Source organism: Furipterus horrens, unplaced genomic scaffold (assembly GCF_987537825.1).
Source record: "Furipterus horrens unplaced genomic scaffold, mFurHor1.1.pri manual_scaffold_3, whole genome shotgun sequence".
Classification (NCBI taxonomy): Eukaryota; Metazoa; Chordata; class Mammalia; order Chiroptera; family Furipteridae; genus Furipterus; species Furipterus horrens.
The window spans coordinates 39,386,589-39,409,295 of NW_028327173.1; the positions used below are offsets into that span (position 1 = coordinate 39,386,589).

At 43.5% G+C, this 22,707-nt stretch overlaps 1 long non-coding RNA gene across 1 annotated transcript in view; it reads right to left on the minus strand.

The window, feature by feature from the left end:
* Positions 1-509: 509 nt before the first annotated feature.
* The window catches only part of LOC150014971 (uncharacterized), a 37,662-nt gene continuing 15,464 nt past the window's right edge, over positions 510-22,707 (minus strand). Inside the window, exons 2-3 of the long non-coding RNA XR_016509954.1 lie at positions 3,490-3,573; positions 510-604 (exon numbers count right to left, since the gene is read on the minus strand). This is a non-coding gene — a long non-coding RNA (uncharacterized LOC150014971). The remainder of the gene's footprint in view (positions 605-3,489; positions 3,574-22,707) is intronic.

Genomic DNA, 22,707 nt, shown 5'->3' on the forward strand with positions numbered 1-22,707 from the left:
AAGGTTTGTCTAGCAAGATCCATTTCCTAAGCCAGAGTTGTTTTATTTTCCCTAGTCTCAAGCCGCCCAACACATACTTTTCTCCCAAAGAGCTCTCAAATCCACCTCAGAGGCCTCTGCCCTAGTGGAGGCCCCTCATCTCTGGGGCAGTTGCACCAGGGACTCCTTGCTGCTCTCCCAAGCGTCCCGCCTCCAGCTGCACCCAGTTCTAGGCCAGCCTCTACATTGCAGCCAGGAGGATCTTTCCAAATGCCAGTATAATTCTTTCAATGGCTCCCAGCACCTAAAAACAAAATGCTTCTCTATTATTTGAGTTGTTTGCAATGAGAAGGTAATGTTGTTAAAATGTTTTAAGATAAGCTTCCCTCCCTAGACTGCAAGTTTCTTGAAGTAGGAAGAATGCCTTCTTTGTCTCTAAATCCCTAGAACACAGTTCAGTGCCCTACACTTAGTAGGTAAGTACTAGAGTTGTGTTTATTGAAGTTCAATGAACTGATACTTACCAGTTACCCAGAGCTCATGAAAAGCATGAGATTCCCAATGTAACTAGACAGGATGGATAAAATTCTGGCCAAAACAGTTAAGTCAGTGTGTACAGCACCATCTAAAATAAAGATACAACTTTTGTTATAATTTTTGCCACTGAAAGTGGTTCTTAGACTCTCTTTGTCAGTTAATATTAGACTAGAACTCCAGACTGGGATCCAACTGTTTGTCCAAATCTCTGGCAAAGCCAACAAAGAAGATGGTACTCTTCAAATTGCCTAGGGGCCCTCATTCTGATGAGCTTCCAGGACAGAATCAGAGTAGTGAGTGGAAATTACCAGAACTTGAGCCTTCTGCTATAAATTCCAATCTATATGGATGGAACTCCAATGATAGCCTTTCCCACAGCTTATCTTGGGGTCAAATCTACATTCTGTCATGTGATAGCTCTGTGACATGCAGCAAACTACTTCACTTCTTGAGACTCCATGTTTGCGTCTGTTCACATGTTAGTCGTAATAAAAAAAAAAAAAAAAAAAAAAAAGAAGCCATGTATGTAATAGTTTGTAAATTGGCTGATGAATTTGAGGAATACAGAAAACCACGGAAATTCTTAGTTAGTTATGCACAAATCTATCTCTCTTCCAAGATGAGGCACTTGAATTAGAAGGATCCTGTTTCACTCATTTTGCCTTCCCCAAAGTTCCTAGGACATGGTCTTGAATTGATCAGGTGATCAGCCAACGATTTGGACAGGAACTGACGTAAGGCCCGGCTATGCAGGTCTTTAGTTAAAGAACAAGACCGAGGCTATAGACACAGCAATGGATCCTGATTCAGGCTTGAGTCTCTAAGGCAAAGAAGACACACTACCAGAAAATGCAGCAGATGGTCCAGGCTTCCAGAAGGCCTCCCAGGAGAGCATTTTATTTACTTCCTTACTGAATTTGTCCCAAGATTTTTACTTACCCTGCAATTCCACAGACTCAGAAACCTGGTTTTGTCAGCCCCCAATAGCTGATCCTTCTCTCCTACACAGCAAGAGCTAACCTCCTAGAAACCAGATTCCACATATGTTATTGTACAGTGAGAATGAGATGGTATAATCACATGGAAGTGGAACCCACACATTGGCGCAACTAGTACAATCCTTCCCTGGGGGCCGCACTGCTTGGGATGTCACATCACATATGCTGAAGGCTGTCAAGTGAGCCGGGTATCAGTGCAAGAGGAACTAGATGAATAAACTATCTAATAGCACCTAGTTAAGAGCGCCTCATGTGATTCCTAGCACACAGCATAGCCAGAGTGCCAAAACTGCCCTCGGTGACTCTGCTTTCCTTCCTTCTTCAAATATATTTAAAATCTATGTTTGGATTCAGATCAGCTGACTCTCACAGTCCTGGGAGCCATCCTGTCTCCTCACTAATCCTCTTATGCCTATCTTAAACTTTAACTCTCAAAGGATAATCTTGCTTCCATATTTCTGAGTTCTCCCAGCAAGTTCCTTGTAATGCTGTGCCCTGGCAGCAGTGGTTTTCCTTGTGAGCAGCCTGGTACAGTGGAATGAGCATAAATCTGCAGTCAAGAAACTGAGATTAACAACAAGCTCAGACACTTCGATGCAATGAACCTCACCTCGTCATCTGGTAAGCAGGAATAAAATGCTATTAACTCCTCCTCTAGGGTAGTGGCAAGGGGAAAATGAGGTCAAGAATGTTAGCAACCCCATATGACATGCTGGACATTATTTCTGGTTTGAGTTTTCTTTAATATATAAAGTCTGGGAATAAGAAAGACACAATTTGACTCTCATTAAGCCATTTTTTAAATTGACGCAAACAGAAAAACCACCCTTAAAATATCAGGCGGGGTTTAAGACTCAAGAACTGGGTAGACGTCTTCTCTCCCAGACCATTCATATCTCTTCAGTGTCTGAAACACTGGTTCCTGACTTCCCTAAAGGATATGTCTGAGGAAGCATCCAAATGTATGTATTTCCTGAAGAGCTATCTGCAAAGAGGTCCCATGTTTTTACTCCATCTTACATATAACTGGAAGTTCCGGTGATATGAAAGTCAAGAACTGGGTAGAGATTCATCCAAAAAATAGCCAGATTTCCTGGATACCAGAAGGAGTTCACTTGGGGTTGGACTGACTCAGCTGTCAAGTAGTAACAGACACAGGATTTTTTTTTTTTTAATGAGGGATAACCAGCCTACCCTCTGTAGAATATGAACAGCATGAACAGTATTTGGCAGATGAATCTACCTACTATGGGATCATCCATCTGGGATTGGCTCAAATGTGGCCCAAACAACTGGGAGGTCTTTGCAAAACATCCACTGCTGTTAACTGCAGAACAGTGTGCTATTGAAACCAAAGCAGATGTTATTCCCTGCTTTTGCACTCTCTACTGGCTTTGACTCTCATGCCTCAGTACTTCCTAACACCGACCCTTTGTTTCAGCAAGATATAGCTCCTGACTCAAATCTTCGCATGCCCTGTCCATTTCTGGCCTCCATGCTGGTACTTTTATCTGTCAATGATTGGTAGGAGAAGGCAGAGACACAATCTCTAGCATCTGGCATGATATCTAGACCAAGAAGTAACTCCATGAGTGTTAAGTGGATGAATAAGTGAGTTAGTGAATGAATGAGTGAATGAATAAATTAATGAATAAAACCTGTGCTTTCCTTCCTCAGATATAAATTTGTTGATTTCCTTGTTTTATGCTAGGATGGTCTATATTGCGTGGTTCTTACAACATAGCAGAAAAACAAGTCAATGAAACCTGGGGGATCAAAATGAGTTTCAGATAAACTGGGTTTAATTCCCAACTGTTCAGTGATAGCCTAGGGGATCCTGGCCCCAGTATTAAGATCTAGGTGCACAGATTCAGTATGAGTACTTAACAGTAACATGTTCTGTTTAGGCAAGGGGTGTTCTTTAGAAGTTCAGATTGCGTCTCCATGGGGAATGACCCAGGTCAATGCCACTTACCTTATGTCAGAACGGGGTCCACAGAGATAAGAACAAAATGTATTCTTCTCAAGGGCCAAGAGTTGTGTACTTTTCTTACAGCTGCTGTAAAAGGTAAACTTAATTATCCTCCACTTACCACTGAGAAAACTGAGTCTCCAAGAGGTGAAGTGAATGGCTCAGAGTCACTTCACTCGTTCATAGATCCAGGATACAAATCTAGGCCCGTCCATGCTCTTGCCACCCACTCAAGAGATGGCTAGGTAAGTGGTTCTCAAACTTAAAAGTACCTGGAGGGACTGTTAAAATCCAGATTGCGGGGACTCCCCTCCAGATTTTCTGATTCAGTTGGTCTGGAATGGGGCCTGAGAATTTGCATTTCTAACAAGTCCCCCAGTGAAGATGCTGATGCCAATCCAGGGATTACACCTTGAGAAACATTTGGCTAAAGTATCAGAAAGGACTCTTAATTGTTGCAATTAATAGGAACCAACTGGAGGTAATTTGTGTCCAAAAAAAAAGAGAGAGAGAAAGAAAAAGGAGCATTTTATCACACTGATAAAGGGCATTTCCTGACACCCAAAGAAAGGAACATAATTGAGTCACAATGCTTCTCTTTGAAATTATATTAATATTTATACTAGCTTCTGAATCTGCCCTTCTGTCCAGTGACAGACAGCATGATGGGAACACCTTCTAAGATTATACGAGGCAGAGCCAGCCGTGCAAGGAAAGGCTGAATCTCTCACTGTCCCGATTCCAATTCCCAGAAGCTTGTTTGAGTGGGGTGTACATTCCTGGTCTAATCATTTGTAACCAGAGCAGTGGCATGGATGGAATTAGGTAGGAGCTATCAGAGCCCCATCATTGTCACCACATAGATTGACAAAGAGAAAGGAATTGGGTAGTAAAGCCAAGAGCTGACCACTGTGGCTGGGGTGCAAGAAGTGAGTATACAGGTAAGTAAGAAGTGAGAAAGCTACATTAAGCAGGCTTAGTGACCAGAATGTGAACAGTGGTTGGGTTGGGAAACCTTTTAGAACATGTGGCTGATGACCTTCAGAAATAATGTGTTTCTCTTGTACTAGACACAGTAAACAGTAAATCCATCTGGTTTGCAAATTCCCTTAAACAAGTCTACGCAGGCAATTTCTAGGGCTAAATAGAACCAGTTCTGTTTTCTTAGAAGAACAATGGAATGTGGAATTTCAGACCAGTGCAGCTAGCCAGGCTGGGTCAGGGAAAAAGCACAGATTATATTTATTAATCCAATCCCTGCCCTCCTACCTCCCTTTGCCTCTCTTCACCCTACCCTGCAAGAAAAAAGCCTAAAATTTTTAGGGAAGGGTTGAGACAGAACTTCAAGAAGACTGATTCAGATGTTCAGTAAAAACATCCCACACGTGCTATCTCCCAGGCCTAGCACTGTGTTTCCAAGAAGGACAAGTTGCACAGGGCTATTAGCTGCCAAGCTAGGATTGCTGTTCTGGCAGCCCCTCTTAGTCACAGGTGTGCTTGCTGGAAATGTCCATGATGGGCGTCAGGAGAGAGAAAGGTGCTAGTGGGAGGCACAGTAGAAAGAGCATTAGATATACAATCAAGCATCAGCAGGTTCAACTTCGAACTCTAACAAACTGAGCCACTTGCCCACATCAGTCTGTTAAATTCTCTACCCTTCCCTCTCAACTGATATTGGGGAGCGTAGTCATCAGTGTCCTTCTGATTCACTAGGCTGTTACACATAGCGAAGTGATCAGCTGAGATTACCGTGCATGAGGTCAGGACAAGGCCACCACCGGCATGTGTGATGTTCAGTGTAAATTAAAGAAAGGCACACCTTCCTCTGTGTCAGAGCACATGGTTTTAGCAGGCTGAGTACAGGCTATATTTTGTCCCCTCGGCTAGGTGTCCATGCACAGGAAACACCTCCGCTACCTTCACGGTAACCTTGGGTCACGATGCCCACTTAAAGCATAAGGTGAATTTGTGTCATTAGAGAAGCCGCAGGGGGGTCTCAATCAGACTTGGTGATAACAAGAGGCAAGGAGAGCAGTCAAAGCAGCCATAACCCCTGTCATCCCAACCCAGATTGGGAACAATTAGCCAAAATGATCTCTCCCCATCTAGAAACCCACACTTGCACCAATGCGCTGAAACAGAGGAGAGAATCATGAATATGCTCACATTAATACACTTAGCTAGAAACTTCTGCTGCATCAAGAAAAAAACAGAGTTTTTAGAGGCTTCAAGCTGGATGGTTTTAATTTACATATTTTCCCCAAATCCCCTCCAGCCTCTCTTTTCCTGGGTCATACTATATGAGGCCTGTACTTACAGTTCTTCCCATTACCATGTCTATGTAATATGAGTAGAGATTTGGTGTTTAAAATTAGTTAAAAGCCATGTTTTCTCAGCCACTAGAGTTCATTAACACAAGTGGATGTTAACCCTGCATCCCCCCTTTTTTCCTGCTTTGTGCTAGACCCTTATTTATTTATTAATTTATTTATTTACGTACTTATTTATTTTCACTCTGGCTTTCTCTAAAACACAGTTAGACCTCCATTCCTATTTAATTTTTTGTTTTGCTTCAATGCTCTGCATGGTTCTAATGAACCACATTCCTGAGCGTCTTGTACAAGGAACCACAAATAGAGGGCACACGGCACAATCTTGTCCTCTGTGTACTGAGTCCTGAGCTGTTTGTCCTCATTGCTTCCTCTAACCTCGCTCCAGCTTACTCCTGATGCTCCTGGATTCCGACTTCATTGCCCATTTTCCATTTACATCTTCACCTTGCCTGATGAACTTGGCCCTCCAAACCTTTTCTCCAGCTATAAATACTGAGATCGCCTCCCAGCTAACAACACTCCAGGTTCTGGTTGTCTCTTCCCAGCCTGAACCATTTTGGGCAAATACCTCTCCTGAGCTGGCTCTGTATGCCTTACAGTCGTCAACCTCACCCTTCCTTCTTGAGTTATATGCCAACGAGGCCACCCAATCTCACAAACAAGAAAAGAGTAAAGAGGGTTGAGGAAAAATCTCAGGGACATTTGGAAGGAGCAGAAAGGTGCCCCTCCTTCAAGATGAGAGAACTCACCCTTCCCACTTTCGAAGAAAGACATCATGAACCTTCCGGAAATAGAGTTTAAATCCCCTACTAGTAAACTAATGGGGAGACCTTGGTGATGCCAAAAAGGAGTTTTAGGAGGCTCAAAAAGCTGTAAATATGTTTCATAAAGAGTCAAGTGAAAAATCAATATAGGTTCTCATTCAAGTTGTTTGTCAGTTAATGCTTACTTCCTAGATCACTTTGCCTATAATAGTTTAACCTCTGAGCATCATTTTTAAATTCTTGCATGTTTCTGAAATCTTGGGGAATCCCTGCTCCCAGGCTTGCTCCACTCAAATTCACCTTCAAAAGTGGCAGAGACCTACCATTTGCCTGCTGGGAACCCCTCAGTGATTTCCCAACACCACCAGCCCCTTGGCCTGGACACAAGGCCCTGCAGCACCAGGGCATGCCTACTTATCTGTTTAGATATCTGTCACCCTCCCCAAGACTCTCTTGAGACAGGACCTATGTCTTGTTCATTTCTGTATCACTCTCAACAAGAGCCACACCCAACACATGGTGGACACTTCATAAATGGTGATTGTATTGATTGCTTGACTAATTAGTATCATGGACAAAGCGTTTCTAATTGGAATCCTATCTTTCTGTAAGGAAAAAAAAATAAATGACTTGACTGTGTTTTCAGCTGCTGAACCTCGACATCCCTGGACTTCACTGAAGCAAGTCCACAGACCTAAGGGATGATGTGGCTAGGACTCCCTGCACCGTCAGTGTCAGCAAGGCTGAGGTCCTTGAACTTGAAGCCTGCCCTGGTTGGCGATGTGTAAAATAGCTAGAAGCCGCTGAGAAGTTCCAGCCAAAGAGATGTTTATCTGGTCTGAACCCACACACCCAGACAGCCCCAAGAGATCCTGAGGGCAAGTGAACGTCCGTTTGCACAGGAACTGGACTCCCCACGGAGGCCACCCTAGTACTGAGCCCACCCCTGTCTTATTCCCCAAAGCCCAGCGTCCAACGCCCACTTCCTCTTCTGCGTTCCACAATAATGAGGTCTTCTGGAGCCCAGTCTAGCTTCTGTTCCCACTTGCCTTCATTCCAGAATGCCTCATGGAAATATTTGTTTCTCTAAATTTTCTCCCAAGAATGCAGGAATCCTCTGCTGTCCAGTAAAGCTAGGACCCTAGCATGCACTCAGCAGGTTGCAATTCAAGAGTTCTCTCCTTGGGAGTTCTTGGCAGTATGGAGCAATGGTAGCAGTGCTTCTCACCATAGACCCTCCTTACACCCCCAAGGCTCAAAATAAGACAGCAAGGGAAGCACAAAACAAAGGTCAGAACTAACCCTCAAGGACAAGCAGGCACTTGTCAACCCAATTACATTTCTCCTAACTTGGGCCCCTTTGTAAAAGGCAACTTCTCTGGCAGGCAACTTAAATTAGGGTGCTGATGAGAGGTAGTGTGTAGAGTAGAAAGAGCAAGAACTATGGAACCAGAAGGTCCAGCTTTAGGTCCTTGCCCCCAGTTATGGAATCTTTAACAAGTCATCAAACTTCTCTCAGTCTCCTTTGACAAGAGTCTATGGAGTTAGACAGATAGGAGTCTGCTGCATATATAGCAAGCAAGTAGAGAACCAAAGAGGTTACGCCTTCCCTGAGTGTCAGATTCTTCCTCGATGAAAACCAGAGCAAAATATTTCCCCTTGAATTGTCTCAGCAACCTCCTGAATCTCATAGAGGTTGAACAGCTTTCTAAGGTCTCGCAGCTAATTTCCAGAACCCAGACTGAGCCTAGTTCTATCTAATTCTAAAATCACTTCTCCCAAGACTGATGTGTCCAAAATAAAATAAGATGCATACGTAGTTTCTGCTTCAAGCAAACTCAAGGGTTTGGGAGAAATTATGTTTACATGTAAAAGTATGTGTCTTGTGCCCCTGAATATTGAGTAGAGACTTCTTGAATATGCCCCTTCCCCTCTGACTACTGGAAAAGCTAATCCAAGTCTCTGGCTCCCCAGTAGCAAGATAAAGGACTTACCAACATCTGTGGTGTACGTACTTACCTCACCTGCCCAAGCTTGCTTCTTTCTTCTTTCCTACCTTTATCTTCCCTTTGCTACACTTTTTGACTTGAAATATACTTCATCTTATTATTTTGAGTGTATCCTTGTAAGTAAACTGCCTTTGTATATTTTGTAGAAAGGTAGAAGATGAATAAATAAATAATTCACAGCTCTGTTCTATCCCTAATGAAGTATAGACAGGCCAGGTTTAGACACTGCTTGGCAGTGACTTGTTTCAATCCTCACTTTTTGTGAGACCACTGCCTTTAAAGCCCTTTCATTCCCAAAGTTGGGGCCACTTGTCCTCTCCCACTCTATCTACAAGTCCATTAATGAGGGTCATTGATGAGCCTTGATGTGGGCAGTTGGGATTTAGGGGAATAAGTAGGTCAGCCTGCTGGGACCCCTCAGAAGGTGGTCCCAATTTCAATGAAGGTGTTCATGGTGCTTCTGGTAAGCTATATCTCAGGACCCTATCAAGGGCACTGAGTTCCCATCAGTCCCTGTGCCTACCCTCTCCTGAGATTTCCTGCTCAATCCCCAAGATCCTCATGAACTGGGCCTTTGCTCTTGTCAGACCCCATCCTAGAGCCTGGAGTCCTAGCACCAACCCAGAGGCCTTCAGTTGGGGCAGGATGTGAGCATAAAGTGGGTGAACTTGGAAGTAAAGGAGCTAAGGCTGCACTCAGAGTTGACCTTTGGAATCAGAGCAGCCTAAATGCCCATCAAAAAATGAGTGGATCAAAAACTGTGGTCCATTTACACAATGAAATACTACACAGCAGAAAGAAAGAAGGAACTACTACCTTTTGTGACAGCATGGATGAAACTGGAGAGTATCACGCTTAGTGAAATAAGTCAAGTGGTGAAAGACAAATACCATATGATCTCACCTATAACAGGAACCTAATGAACAAGACAAACAAACAAGCAAAATAGAACCAGAGGCATGGAAACAAGGAACAGACTGACAGTGACCAGAGGAGCGGAGGGGAGGAGAAATGGGGGAAAGAAGGGGCAGGGTCTAATTAAGGAACAGGTATAAATGACCCATGGACATGAACAACAGGGTGGGGATTGACTGTGGGAGCTGGGGGAGGAGGAGTAGAGGAGAGCAAGGGGGGAAACTGGGACAACTGTAATAGAACAATTAAAAGAAAAAGAAAAAGAAAGAAGATCAGTGGGTCGGAACACAGATATGCAAATTTACCTGGAGGACTAGAAAGGCTCCAGGCAAGAGAGACTGGAAACCCCCATGACTTCCAAAGAAAGATGAGTCACACTACAGCAGAGCTGGCCAACCTTTTCAATTGAAAAAAAGAGAAGGTGACAAAGTCAAAGATTTGGTCAAATATTACATACAGCCCCATTGGCAGGACTGCCCCTGCTATGTGATAAATAATTGAGAAGTCTTACAAAGATGTCATTAAACATTTTGTGTATCTATTTCTCCTTGTTCCTATGTCATGCTTACCACATAACAATCCCAGTAGGTCTGCTTGCAGGGAGAGCATGAGCTTATTATGACAACAGGAGCATTCCATCCCTGTAACCTTGATTTAGAAGTTACATGAACAATTTGGCCCCTGAGACTTCCTTCAATCTCATGAGGAGGGTCTGCTCCTGAGTCACAGGTATGCTGCCAGCAACCTCACAAAGTAGATGTCTAAGTCTAAAGGCCAGTAGGATTATGGAGAATTCACCAAAGGAATGAATGTCACAATGTAAGACACACCCTTCAATGGTCAAGCCATTTGGGATCATTGGGTAGGATATTCAGCTGCCAAGAGTACTCTTCAGTACATTTGAAATTCCACTTCTCTCTGGTCACCCTGAACCTGCTGCCCACAGGGGTGTGGGTCTTCCCCCTATCGCGATGCCTGCCCACCCCTCTCCCCATAGACCTCATCCACTCTGGTAAACTTCTTGGCACCTGCTGTCTATCTGGACTGCCCACCAGAGCCCCTGGGGAGCAAGTACCCTTGGCAGGACTCACCCTTAGTTGGGCCAGCATCTAACCACCGACCAACACCCTGTAGGTGAGCATAATTACCAGTATCCTATTCCTCTCCATCCAACTGGTTTCATTGCCTAACCAACTAAGACCCATACCTTCCCTGCCACCTGGCTCCCTGGCCACTGCCACCCTACGCAGCTCAGGCAAGAAGTAGAGATTATCTCCTTGGGGAACTAATATATTCAAATTTTTCATATCCTAGTACACAGTATTACTAGAACTGGATCAAGAAGCAAGAAGGTAGAATTAAAAGGATATAGATTTACTAATGGCCCTGGCTGGTTTAGCTCAGTGGATTGAGCGTCGGCCTGCGAGCTAAGTGTCGCTGGTTCGATCTTCCAGTCAGGGTACATCAGAGAAGGAAAACTCTGACTCCAAAAAACCTCCGCTGCCTTGCGGCATACCTCTTCAGGGGAAAGGCTAAGGGAGTAAACCCTGACAGAAAATCCGGAGCCGGAGTCCCTAAGGCGGTTTGACGTTGTAGTCAACACCAGCAACTCCTGCGGCGCACCTGAAGCCAAGCTGTATTGACTCCGTCTTTCCCTTGGATCCTTCAGCTGCGAAGAGAGGGGGGGTCTGCTGCATGGGCAACAGCAGACCCTCCATATTACCCTGCCCAGGCTCTGTAGCTTCAGCGTCATCACAAGATGTCGATTCAACACGGGAGGAGACAGATACCATGTCACTCCCGAGTCGGACTGCACAGCCATTCTCGGCGGTGCAGATAGACTCTTGAGAAGCTACACCATCGTCTCTCGAGACGGACGGCTGCCGACGACGAGATTTACTAAAACAGGTATTTTGTGTTTGGCTATCCAGATGGAAAAGGTCCCTTTAAACTCTCTTGTTGAGAAAGCAGGGAAACAGGATCATTCACCCGCTGCTGGTGGAAAATAAAATTTTTGTAACTTTCCACAAGAACAGTTTGGCAGTGTAGTATATTGAAATGTCTTTAAAATTCAAATATATTTTAAATAATCAATTTTATTTCTAGGAATTTATCCTAAGAAAGTAAAGATATACACAAAGATTAAGCTGCAAGGATGTTTCTTGCAGTATTTTTTAAATACTAGTGAAAAACTAGATATAAACTATATATTTAACAGAATGGTTAAATAAACAGTACATTTATATAATGAAATGTTATGTGGTGTTTCTAAATGATACAGAAACACACTTACAGGCACAGAACAATGTTTCTTGTTTTTTGTTTTCATTTTTTTAAGTATATTTTATTGATTATGTTGTTACAGAAGTCCAAATTTCTTTTCCTTTTGCTCTCCTGTTCACAGTACCCCTCTTTCGTCCAGCAATCCCACCCTTCTTAGTTCATGTCCATGGGTCGTGCATTTAAGTTCTTCAGCTTTGCCCTTTCCTATATTATTCTTAAGCTCACCCTGTCTATTTTGTACCAATTATGCTTCTTAGCCCCTGCACCATTTCCCCATTTCTCCCCTTCCCCCTCCCAGCTGATAAACCTCCAAATGATCTCTATACCTATGATTCTGTTCCTGTTCTGGTTGTTTGCTTTGTTTGTTTTTGTTTTATTTTTTAGGTTCAGTTGTTGAGAGTTGTGAGTTTGTTTTCATTTTAATGTTCATAATTTTGATCTTCTTTTTCTTAAATAAGTCCCTGTAACTTTTCATATAATAATAGCTTGGTGATGATGAACTCCTTTAGCTTTACCTTGTCTGGGAAGCACTTTATCTGCCCTTCCATTCTAAATGATAGCTTTGCTGGATAGAGTAGTCTTGGTTGTAGGTCCTTGCTTTTCATCACATTGAATACTTCTTGCCAGTCCCTTCTTGTCTGCAAAGTTTCTTTTGAGAAATCAGCAGAAAGTCTTATAGGCATCCCTTATAGGTAACTCTCTGCTTTTCTCTTGCTGCTTTTAAGATTCTCTCTTTATCTTTGACCTTTGGCATTTTAATTGTGATGTGTCTTGGTGTGGTCCTTTTTGGATCTAGCTTGTTAGGGACTCTGTGTTTTCTGGACTTGTATGTCTATTTCCTTCGCTAAATTTGGGAAGTTTTCCTTCATTATTTTTTCACATAAGCTTTTAATTTCTTGCTCTTCCTCTTCTCCTTCTGGCACCCCTATGATTCGGATGTTGGCACATTTAAAGTTGTCCCAGAGGTTCTTAAGCCTCTCATCATCTTTTTCAATTTTTGTCTTCTCATTTTGTACCGGTTGACTGTTTTCTTTGTTTTTTTTTTTTTTTCTTCCTTATATTCCAAATCATTGATTTGAAACCCAGTTTACTTCTCTTCACCATTGGTTTTGTGTGGATTTTCCTTTGTTTCATTTAGCATAGCCTTCACCTCTTCCCTTACACATTTGCCATATTTAAGCCTATCTGTCAAGCCTGTGAGCATCTTTATCACCAGTGTTATGAACACTTCATCTATTAGGTTGGCTATCTCCTCATTTGTTAGGTTGGCTATCTCCTCATCACTTAGTTCTCCCACTGGAACCTTGATCAATTTCCTCTTTTGGGCCATATTTCTCTGTCTCCTCATCTTGACAGTCTCCTGTGTTTGTTTGCCTCTGTGTCTCAGGTAGAGCTGTTGCTCCTGTTACGTTGTAAGGGGTGGAACCTTAGGTTTTCGTCAGGACAGGGTGACCTGTTTTACCATGTTATGGTGCTATATGTGGGGGAGGGGTCTGAGAGAGAATAATGCTGCTTACTCAGTACTCGCCCTTTTTCCAGGCACCTCGCCCACTTTTGTATGGGACTGTCACATCTCTAGCTATTGCCCTGGCCATTGTTCCCAAAGTGGGTAGGTCTACAGACATTCTAGGACCATGGGCGCCCTTAAAAAAAGCAGACTCTGCTAAGAGATTGGCAGTTTCTTCCTCCACCCCAACTCCCACTGGTTTTCATGGTCAGAAGCAGTGAGGCTTTATTGTCCCTGGTGCTGGAACCGTGAGCTGTGTGGTGTGGTATGGTGCAGTGAGTGCTCCCCAGATGTCCCTCCCTATTTTTTGCAACATGTGACTATGCTTTTTACCTGCCTGCCACTGCTGCCGCCACCACACTGTGTCCTTTCTGCCCTGGTTCCACCTCTCCTACCTGTCTGGATGAGTATGTCTTCTTTATATCTTTGTTTGTTGGACTTGCATGCAGCTCAATTTTTTGGAACTCCTGGTTGTCTCTAGTTTTGAAGTAGTTGTATTCCTTCTTAGATGTGGAGGGAGACGCAGCGCATCTGTCTAGACCTCCATCTTGGCCGGAAGTCCCAGAACGACATTTATAACATATTGTTAAGCAGAGAAAAAGGTTACAAATATATATATGAAAAAATCTGAAAAGACTTCCCAATAGTCTTGTATAGTGGTACCTCAGTACTCGTCATTAATTTGTCCTGGAACTTGTGATGAGTGTTGAAACGAATGAGTACCAAATGATGAAGCATTTTCTCTTGTAGGCCTGCACTGTGACTCACACAAGTTCTAGCAAGTGCAATGAGTCCTGAGCAAGCTCCAAGTGCTGAAATATTTTTTTCTCATCAAAATGTGATGAGTACTGAGTTTGATAAGTTCTGAAGTCAATGAATACAAAGGTATGACTGTATTTGAATGATAGAATTTATGGGTAATTTTTATTTTTGGCTTGTTATCAGTATTTTCTCCTTTTTAGACAAAAATATGCATTACTTGTATAATAAAAATACAATGAGATTTGTTTTTTAAGTATATTTTATTGATTATATTTTTACAATAGTTCCAATTTTTTCCCCTTTGCTCTCCTCCGCCCAGCACCCCCCTTCCCCAACAATCCCCTCCCCAAGTCCATGCCCATGGGTCGTACATACAAGCTCTCCTGCCTCACCCTTTCATATATTCTTCTTCTTTTTTAAAAAAATAATTAATTAATTAGTTAAATATTTTAACAATAAAAAATAACAATCCCTCCCTCTCAGACTTAAGACCCTTTACAATCTTATAAAGTACAATGGACGAAGGTCTCGAGCTCCTCTAGCTGCTTCAAGCTGGACATGGTCGTTGTCCTACCTACCCTTGGGTCAAGAAATCCCTAATAAGAGTGGGGGTGTGGAGGGGAGGGTGGCCTTTCCACAAGGGGAAGGATCGTGAGATTTGTTTTTTTAAAGAATATGTATTTGGTATTCACACAGACCTGGCTTCATATCCCAGCTAAGCCACTAATTAGCCATGTGACCATGGAGACATTACTTACACTCCCTGAGCCTCAGTTTTCTCATATCCAAAATGAAGATACTAGCATATTTTTCACAAGGCTGTTGTGAGAATTAAATTGGGAAGCATAAATAAAGAACCGGGAACAGAGTACACACTGAATGACATTTTTCCCTTCCTTCCTGGATGTTCAAAAATATCTCAGAATAACAACTGACGAAGACAAGATGGTCAAACACACACTGAATCATGTAAAATGTGAGTTTGAAAAATTAGGAGAAACCCATATTTAGTGCTCTACCCTAAATTCTTTCCTCTCTGATCTCCCCACCCCATGCAGCAGCAGGATCACTCTGATCTCCTGTGTTAGCAAGCCTGTCTTGAAATCCAGGTGGAATTACGCAGGTAGTGTAATTACGCAAGTAGTGTTACCCAGCCCCACCAGCAGGTGGGCCCGGTCTCCACCCTGTATCCCCGTACAGTGGTACACCCACTGGCCTACAACAGGCAGCTGTCCATGGAAGGTATTGCAGTGGAATTGACTGGAAACATCTGAAACCCTCTTCTCTCATCCCTACCTGCCCCCACCTCAGTTCAAGTCTGGTTCATGGCTCCTCCTGTTTGAAGTCTCACTCCCACCACTTTGGTCTTGAGCTTCCTCATTCATGATTTTGATCCTCTATCAGGAATCCAGCCTGGATTTGTCTGTCCCCCTCCCAGCTTCTCATTCATTCACTCTCCAAATTTTATGACTACCTGGTGACTTCTAAGTTTTGTGCCAGGATATAGAGATAAATGAATCAGAGTCTGGTGGGGAAGCCAACAGGGACATAGACTATCACACTATAAAGCTCTGTTTAGAGCAACTATCACTCTTATGATACTTCTAGAGCACTTATTTTATGAGAGGAAGTCTTTCAGTCACATTATATATGTTAAGCTTTCTTCGATCCTCACAACTTACCTTTATGTGGTAGGTTAAAATTATCACTATGGAAGCAGGGGGATAAGGCACAGAGAAGTAATTTGCCTAGGACAGCAGAACCAAGATTTGAACTGGCACTTCTTTACACCCTTAATAATGACTGAACATACTACAGAGCTTTCATTTCTATGGATCATATCTAGTGATAGTTACTGTATTAGAAATTAAAATCTAGAATGTTTTTAAACACTTATTTATTAATTCCTTTAAAATGACAATAGTAAATCCATGTTAATCTAAATCACATACTTTTCAATGGAAAAAAAAAGTTACATAACAATTAGTAAAAATGGCGATATAGGCTTGCAAATCTTTTTAATGTCTGACTACTGCACCCAAACGGTAACTGGTGGTTTTTTAAAGACTAACTGTGACTAGAAATCTGACAACTCATAGTGAAAGATACAAGTTTTACTAAATTCTTAGTTTTATTAGAAATCAAATTTTACCTTTGACAGCAGATACCATCACTTGTTTTCCTTAAAGTGGCAGCCTCAACTTGGTTATTTGGAAAAATAATTAAAAATCTGCCAACTACCTAAATCTAAATAACCATAGTGTGTGTGCCAGTCATTCTTTCAAGGGAAAATGGTGTTCCATTAAAAGAAGTCCCGTTCCCAACTCCAACAAATACACCAGCACTTTTCCTTGACTGTCACTGTACTTTGGGGTCTAGTAGAAATGCTCTAAGTGCACTTGCCATTTCGTCACAAAAAAAATTAAAAGACAGATACCCAGGGTTGAAATTTAATGAATTTGATCATCTTTACTGCTTCAGCAAGGACATTCTTAAGTACAACTGGCTTTCTTTTTCTGCACACGTGTGGTGGTTCATTATATAATGATCACTAATACAGTCTGGTGCCACTACCTTGATTCATACTAAAGCACAGCAGTTTTACCCTCTGTTGCTTTTGCATCATGAGTTCAAACACGACCAACTCAGTGAAAGGGCAAATAACATCTTAGTCATAGTATGAAAATAATTTCGATCCCAGGAACCCCTGAAAATGTTTCAGGTTCCTCCAGGGTCCTCAGACCACACTTTGAGAACTGCTGCTATATATGATATTGTCTGGGATATACTTGGAGCTATATGAGCTTCCTCATGGATCAAAGTTCAGATTAAAGCCCAGTCTAAGCCCAGACTACGCGTGACTTCCACAAACTGTCTGACCTTGGCCAGCCCCTTTCCCTTACCTCTTAAGAGTCAGAGCTAGTTAGTCCCTTGAATTCCAGGTTCTGGTTTAGACAGACCATGGACCACCATCTGTCCTCACACTAGGCCAACCTAGCCTGGGTGATATTTCAGTTCACCTCACACCTATAGACACTGAGTGGAACTCAACTGTCCAATGTCCTGACTGTGTGTCAGGCGTGACATTATTTAATTTAATTCTCATAACACCTCTGCAAGTTAGATATTATCATCTACATTTTGCCAGTGAAGAAGCTGAGGCTCAGGGAAGCAAGATGGCCACACAGAACTGTCTAACGGGAGAGCTAAGTCCTTGCACTGCCTTCGGGTTAGTTCTCACAGTCCCATTCCCTCCGCTTGTCTAGACTTCCTCCACTTTGGTCTGCTTGCTGGTGAGGTTCCAGCATGTCTCACACCAAAATGTCCTGAAATGAGAAAATTCCCAGCACTGGCAGTTTTAATCATCCAGTGTCTGAATTCCTAATATTCACAAATCACTCAGATGTTGGAAACTCTGAGACACTTCAGTCCCTGGAATAAATAACTGATAAAGTCAGGGCTGGGTTCACTTCTGCCATTGTCTGGGGTGTGTGAGCCCAAGGGACACAGGCTTTCCTTTGGTGTGTGTGTGGGGGGAACTTCCACCCAAGCTGATGGTTTGTCATCTCTGGCTTGGTTGACATCCTCCGGTCCCTGCCTTTTCCTCAGTGGCAGGGGCTCCCTGAGAAAGCCAGAGCCCATTCAGACCAGTCACAAAACAACTCCCCAGGATGTGACCAGGATAAGAATCACATCCGAAGACTCAGGTTCAGGAAAGTTTTCCCAAAATAAACCCAAAGCTGTAGTAAATAAAGCATTAGGAATATTTTGGGAGAGCAATTTCACAGAACTACACAAAAGAGGAAAAAAAAACTATTGTCCACAGCCTTCGTTCAGACATTTTTCATTTCTGGTCCGTCTTTTTAAGTGGTGGTTTCATATCTGACATTGCTGCAAGGGGGAAATGACCCATGTTTATGAAAATTATACCATTTCTTCAGAGGATAAGAGCATCCCTTAAGCACTGGTTTGCGATAGGACAGAGAGTTTGATGAGGATTCAAGGTTGTGGTGATTAAAGCCAGGCGAGGAGGGATATGTAATTTGTGCAAAAGAGCCAGGAGAACAGCGGCTAAGGAAGAGCTCCATTGAACTCATGGGAAGGGGACATTGCCATGCAATCTTGGCTCCATGGGGGAAGAGGGGACAGAAACACAAAGAATGATTTCACAAGACATAGAAGTGAGAACACTTGGCATAAGGAAGGGCAAAGTATTAGCTATAACGGACACCAACTAAGCCTTCACGTACACATTCCATCAAGACAAACAGATTCTATCATCGCAACTGTGATCTTCTTGCAATCACTCATTCATCCAATATTTCACATGTACACCACCCTCAGCTAGGCTCTGGAATATCATAGTGATTAAAACACTGTCTGTGCCCTCCAGGAGCCTCCAGGTGGGGGATGGGGGTGCGTTGTGCAAACAGGCAAGGATGAGAGAGTAACAAATGCCATCAACTCGATGGAAAAGGAGGTCTACCCAGGAAAGCTTCCTAGTAAACATGGCAATTGATGTAGTTAAACTCCCAGCAAGGATGGTGGGTGAGATTTAGATAGATGTGGATGTTGAGACCAGTGTGATACTCCCAAAGATATCAATCACCAACTTTCTTCAGTCTGCATTACATCACTTTACTGAAATCCTTCAGAACTGGTATAACTTCTATGGCCCTTAATTTAAACATGATAAACAATAAATCATTTTACATAACTTAGAATATCAGCATGGTCTAGTGGTGAAAAACAAAGGGCTGGGGGGCAGACAGACCTGGGTTTGAACTGTGCCTCTGCTGCTTCTTAGTTGTGAACAAGTTGCTTAACCTCTGGGAACCACGCATGCCTCACAGGGGTGTTATAAGAAATTGAATGGAGTGATTAGAGAGTCTAGCACATCACATTTCACTCTTTTTCTGAGATCAAGTAACCGCATTCCAAATATCCCTAAATGCCATGGATTACTCTTTCCCTCCAGCCCCACAAACTCCGTCCCGGCTGCCATCATCTCTCACCTAGACTCTGTGATGACCTCAGCATGTTAGTCCGCACTTCCTGTCTTGTTCCCTTCAGTCCATTCTTCACACAGCAGCCAAAGCTGCTTTAAGATGCCTACATGCCCATGCTTTTCTCCTGCTTCAGACCCTTCAATAGTTTTCCCTCCCTTGTCCTCAGATAGGGTGAAACAAAAATGGCTCACAAGGCCTTCCTTATTTGACCCTTGCTTCGCACTCAGTCTCATCTGCCCTCGCTGCCCCATCACACACCAGCTCACTTTTGACTCCAGAACCCCAAGTGCACCTCCTTTTGCCTGGAACACAGTCGATGCACCCCTGTCCAGCTCCTGCTCCAAGCTAATGCCTCCTCCTTCCCAACGCTCTGTGCTCCGATGCTTCTTTCAGGAAGCCTTCCCTGATGCTACCCTCAAATGCCACAGCAAAACAGGATTTTGTGCCCCCTCTGTGTACTCTAATAACCCACTACTGCCATTTTCCCCCATTATCATGCTCTTTTGTAATCTTACTTTTCTGTACCCATTGTTAGATAGCCATGTCTTAGAAGTAGGTTTTGTAGTTTTATCCCCGGTATTGGGCCTCTTTGGAATGAATAACAATCTCACAGGAAACTACTGGCAGAGATGAGATTAAAAGCCAGGTCAGTCTAATCCCCAAGCTCACAAGTGACCACCATCCCAGTTGAAACCCACCTAAAAACATGGAGTACTGTACCCCTCCACCCCAATCCATTTCCTCCCACCAGCCCCCCAGATCCCACACAGTCTACAGCCCTTCTGTTAAGGGTGGACTCACTTTCTGTGGGAAATTCATATCTCCCTTGCAGACAAAAGCTTTATTATTGTCGTGCAAATTTTTTGTTTTCAGGGAAACACTCAACCCATTGATTTTGGAGCAAAAATGTTGGAGTGACAGTGATAAACAGGGGGCTTTCCTGGGCTCAGGACACTGGCTTCAGGGAGTGGCAAAACCACACTGCAGCTCAATTCAGGAGAAAATTTCTGGAAATTTGAGCAAGCTGGTTTGGTTCTTACTCATTAAAATGCATTGAGTCAACCCTCATTCTTTTGTCAATATTTGTGGACTAAAAACATGACAAACAGCCTCCTTTACTGTTCAAGATGTGGACACTGGCGGATAGGGCAAAGGACAAAATCCCTGGGAATAAAAAAAGAAGTTTTATGACTGGCCATATACCTTTTCCCCATTTGGGAAGTGCCTTCATATGATGGGAAGACCACGAGTATCAGCTGAACACAGGAGACTCCCCCTCTCCCTCTTCCTTCCCAACCCAGAGTTATTTGAGTCCAGAACATGAAAGGACTTGTATGTCATACTGAGAAGTTTGGACACTAATAATAATAAGGCTGCTTATTGAGGATCCAAATTGGGGTAGACACATTTAATGGCTTTCTCAAATCCTGAAAGCTAAAAATTATAACCATGTTAAGAGTAATAATAAAGCGAAGAATTATATAACCATATAAATTTAGAAAATGGGGTAGGGGAGTAATGGCACGTGCCATTGTCATTCAGCTGCTAAATGACAGAAAAGGGATTCAAATGTGGCCTTTTTTGCTGTGTCACCCCTGCTTCCCCCCTGGTCCCACACACCACCATCTCTCTTTGGAGTAGTAGCTCCTCATGGTTTTTCCTGCGTCCTCTTTTTACCTCTTCCAGTTCAGAGTGGTCTGTAAAAATGTACATCAGGTCATATTAACCTTCTGCTTGATATCTTCCATCGTAATAGGTACTGTTGCTACTTCCCAGCACCCCTCCTGCTGTGGTTGGGGTCACATCCACCCCTGCTCCCAAAGAGCGACTACTTAGCCGATCCTGGGAGTCCCTTTGGCCCTGCTGCAGGAATCGGTAACTGGGCTTTGCATTATCTTGGCCACAGAGATCAGGCTACAGAAATTGGATGGGGTGAGAGGGAGAGACTATTAGTCGGAAGCTCAGTATTGAATATCTTTTGTGGTTGTGGGGAGTAATCTTGTGCTCTCCCTACCCCTCTCTCCCTCCAGAAGATGAGGGAAAAACAGCACAGCCTCTGTGTCTGCTGCAGCCATCCTGTGACCTGGAGGAAGGCGCCGGCCCTGTGGGGATGAGGACGGAGCCAAGGGAATCACGGAGACGCGGAGCAGGAGCCCTGACTGCACCAAAACTGAAGCCTCTCCACCTTCCAACCTTCCAGTTATGGTGAACCAATAACCCTGCTTTATTGTTCAAGCCAGTGTGGGTTAGGTTCTCCACAGCTTGCCACGGAAAGTCTCCTGGGTGATTCAAATGCCTCCTGGTGCCCTTTGAATTACATCCAGATGCCCTACCGTGGTATTAGAGGCCCACAAAACTGTAAGATCAATGACTGGTGAGGGCAAGGACTAGACTTTCATTTACCCTGGTATTGCCAGCCCCTCACATCAATCTATCATAGAGCAGACACTCTGTAAAAAAAAAAATTTTTTTTCAAATGAGGCCCCCAGGTCTCTCTCTCATACATGATCTGTTTCCTGAAGGCAGGGTGGCCCTCTGGGATCTCACTGGGGGCCTGCTGGGGTCTCCCTGCTTCATCTGATGGACTCATCTCTCTGCAAGTCAGCTGCATTTTGCTAAACATCAGTGTTTTTAGACTTTCAGCAACCCCATCCATGTCCTGGGGGAGACCTCCATCAGGGACGTCTTGCCAATTCTGAATGTGAAAATGGGCCAAGCAGTCGGTTGGATTTCCAGACACCCCAATAGGGGGCAGCGGCCCAGCAATACCCAAGCTGGAGGACTATAAGCACTCCTTGGAAAGATCCTCTGAAACAGGCTGGAATTCTGAACAAGTAAACACGTAAATGGGCTGGGGCCTCAGAGCTTCTGTGACCTGGGCACTGATGAATATGGCCAATGGGGCTTGGACAGCTGTCCAGGTGTGGGTCAGAGGAACTCATTATTCCTTTTGTTTATCTAACCAGCAGGCTCCTTCCTGCCTCAGGCCTTCCATCCATACTGTTGGTTCACCTGCTTGATCAACCAGTTACTCTACTTTGTGACTACCTTTGGTCTTAATTCTCTGTAGAGTGTTTATCAATACCTAATTTTATTGATTTATTCATGTGTTTATTTTTCTGTTTCCCCCTTCAAAATATAAGCTCCAACAGAGGAGAGACCTTGACCATCTGGCTTACCACCACATCTCTGATTTCCAGAAACCCCCAATAAAAACACATGAAATCAATGAACAGTGGCCCCATTCCTGCAGAGACCCACTCCCTTACAGGGCAGGCTGAGTCCCATCAGCATGGGATCATTCACATGTGACCTCCTCAGGGAAAGCTCCACCCCCTCATGCAGAGTAATCCGTCCCCTCCAGCCACTTTCTGTCAAGGCACACACTTATGTTCTAGATAGTCCTGATCACGATGGAAAACTATCTTCTGTATTTGTGCTTGCTTGTTTGTTATCTTCTTTCTCAAAGGAAGATAAACTTTATATTCCCTGTTGAATCTCCAACATCGAGACATTAAGCAGGTGCTCAGTAAACTATTATGGAAGGATTGAAAGAACGAAGGAGGGGTAAGACAGGGATCTCCAGGGCTCTGGAGCCAATGAACATGAAGAGATAGAAGAAGGAATTAAAGTTGATCT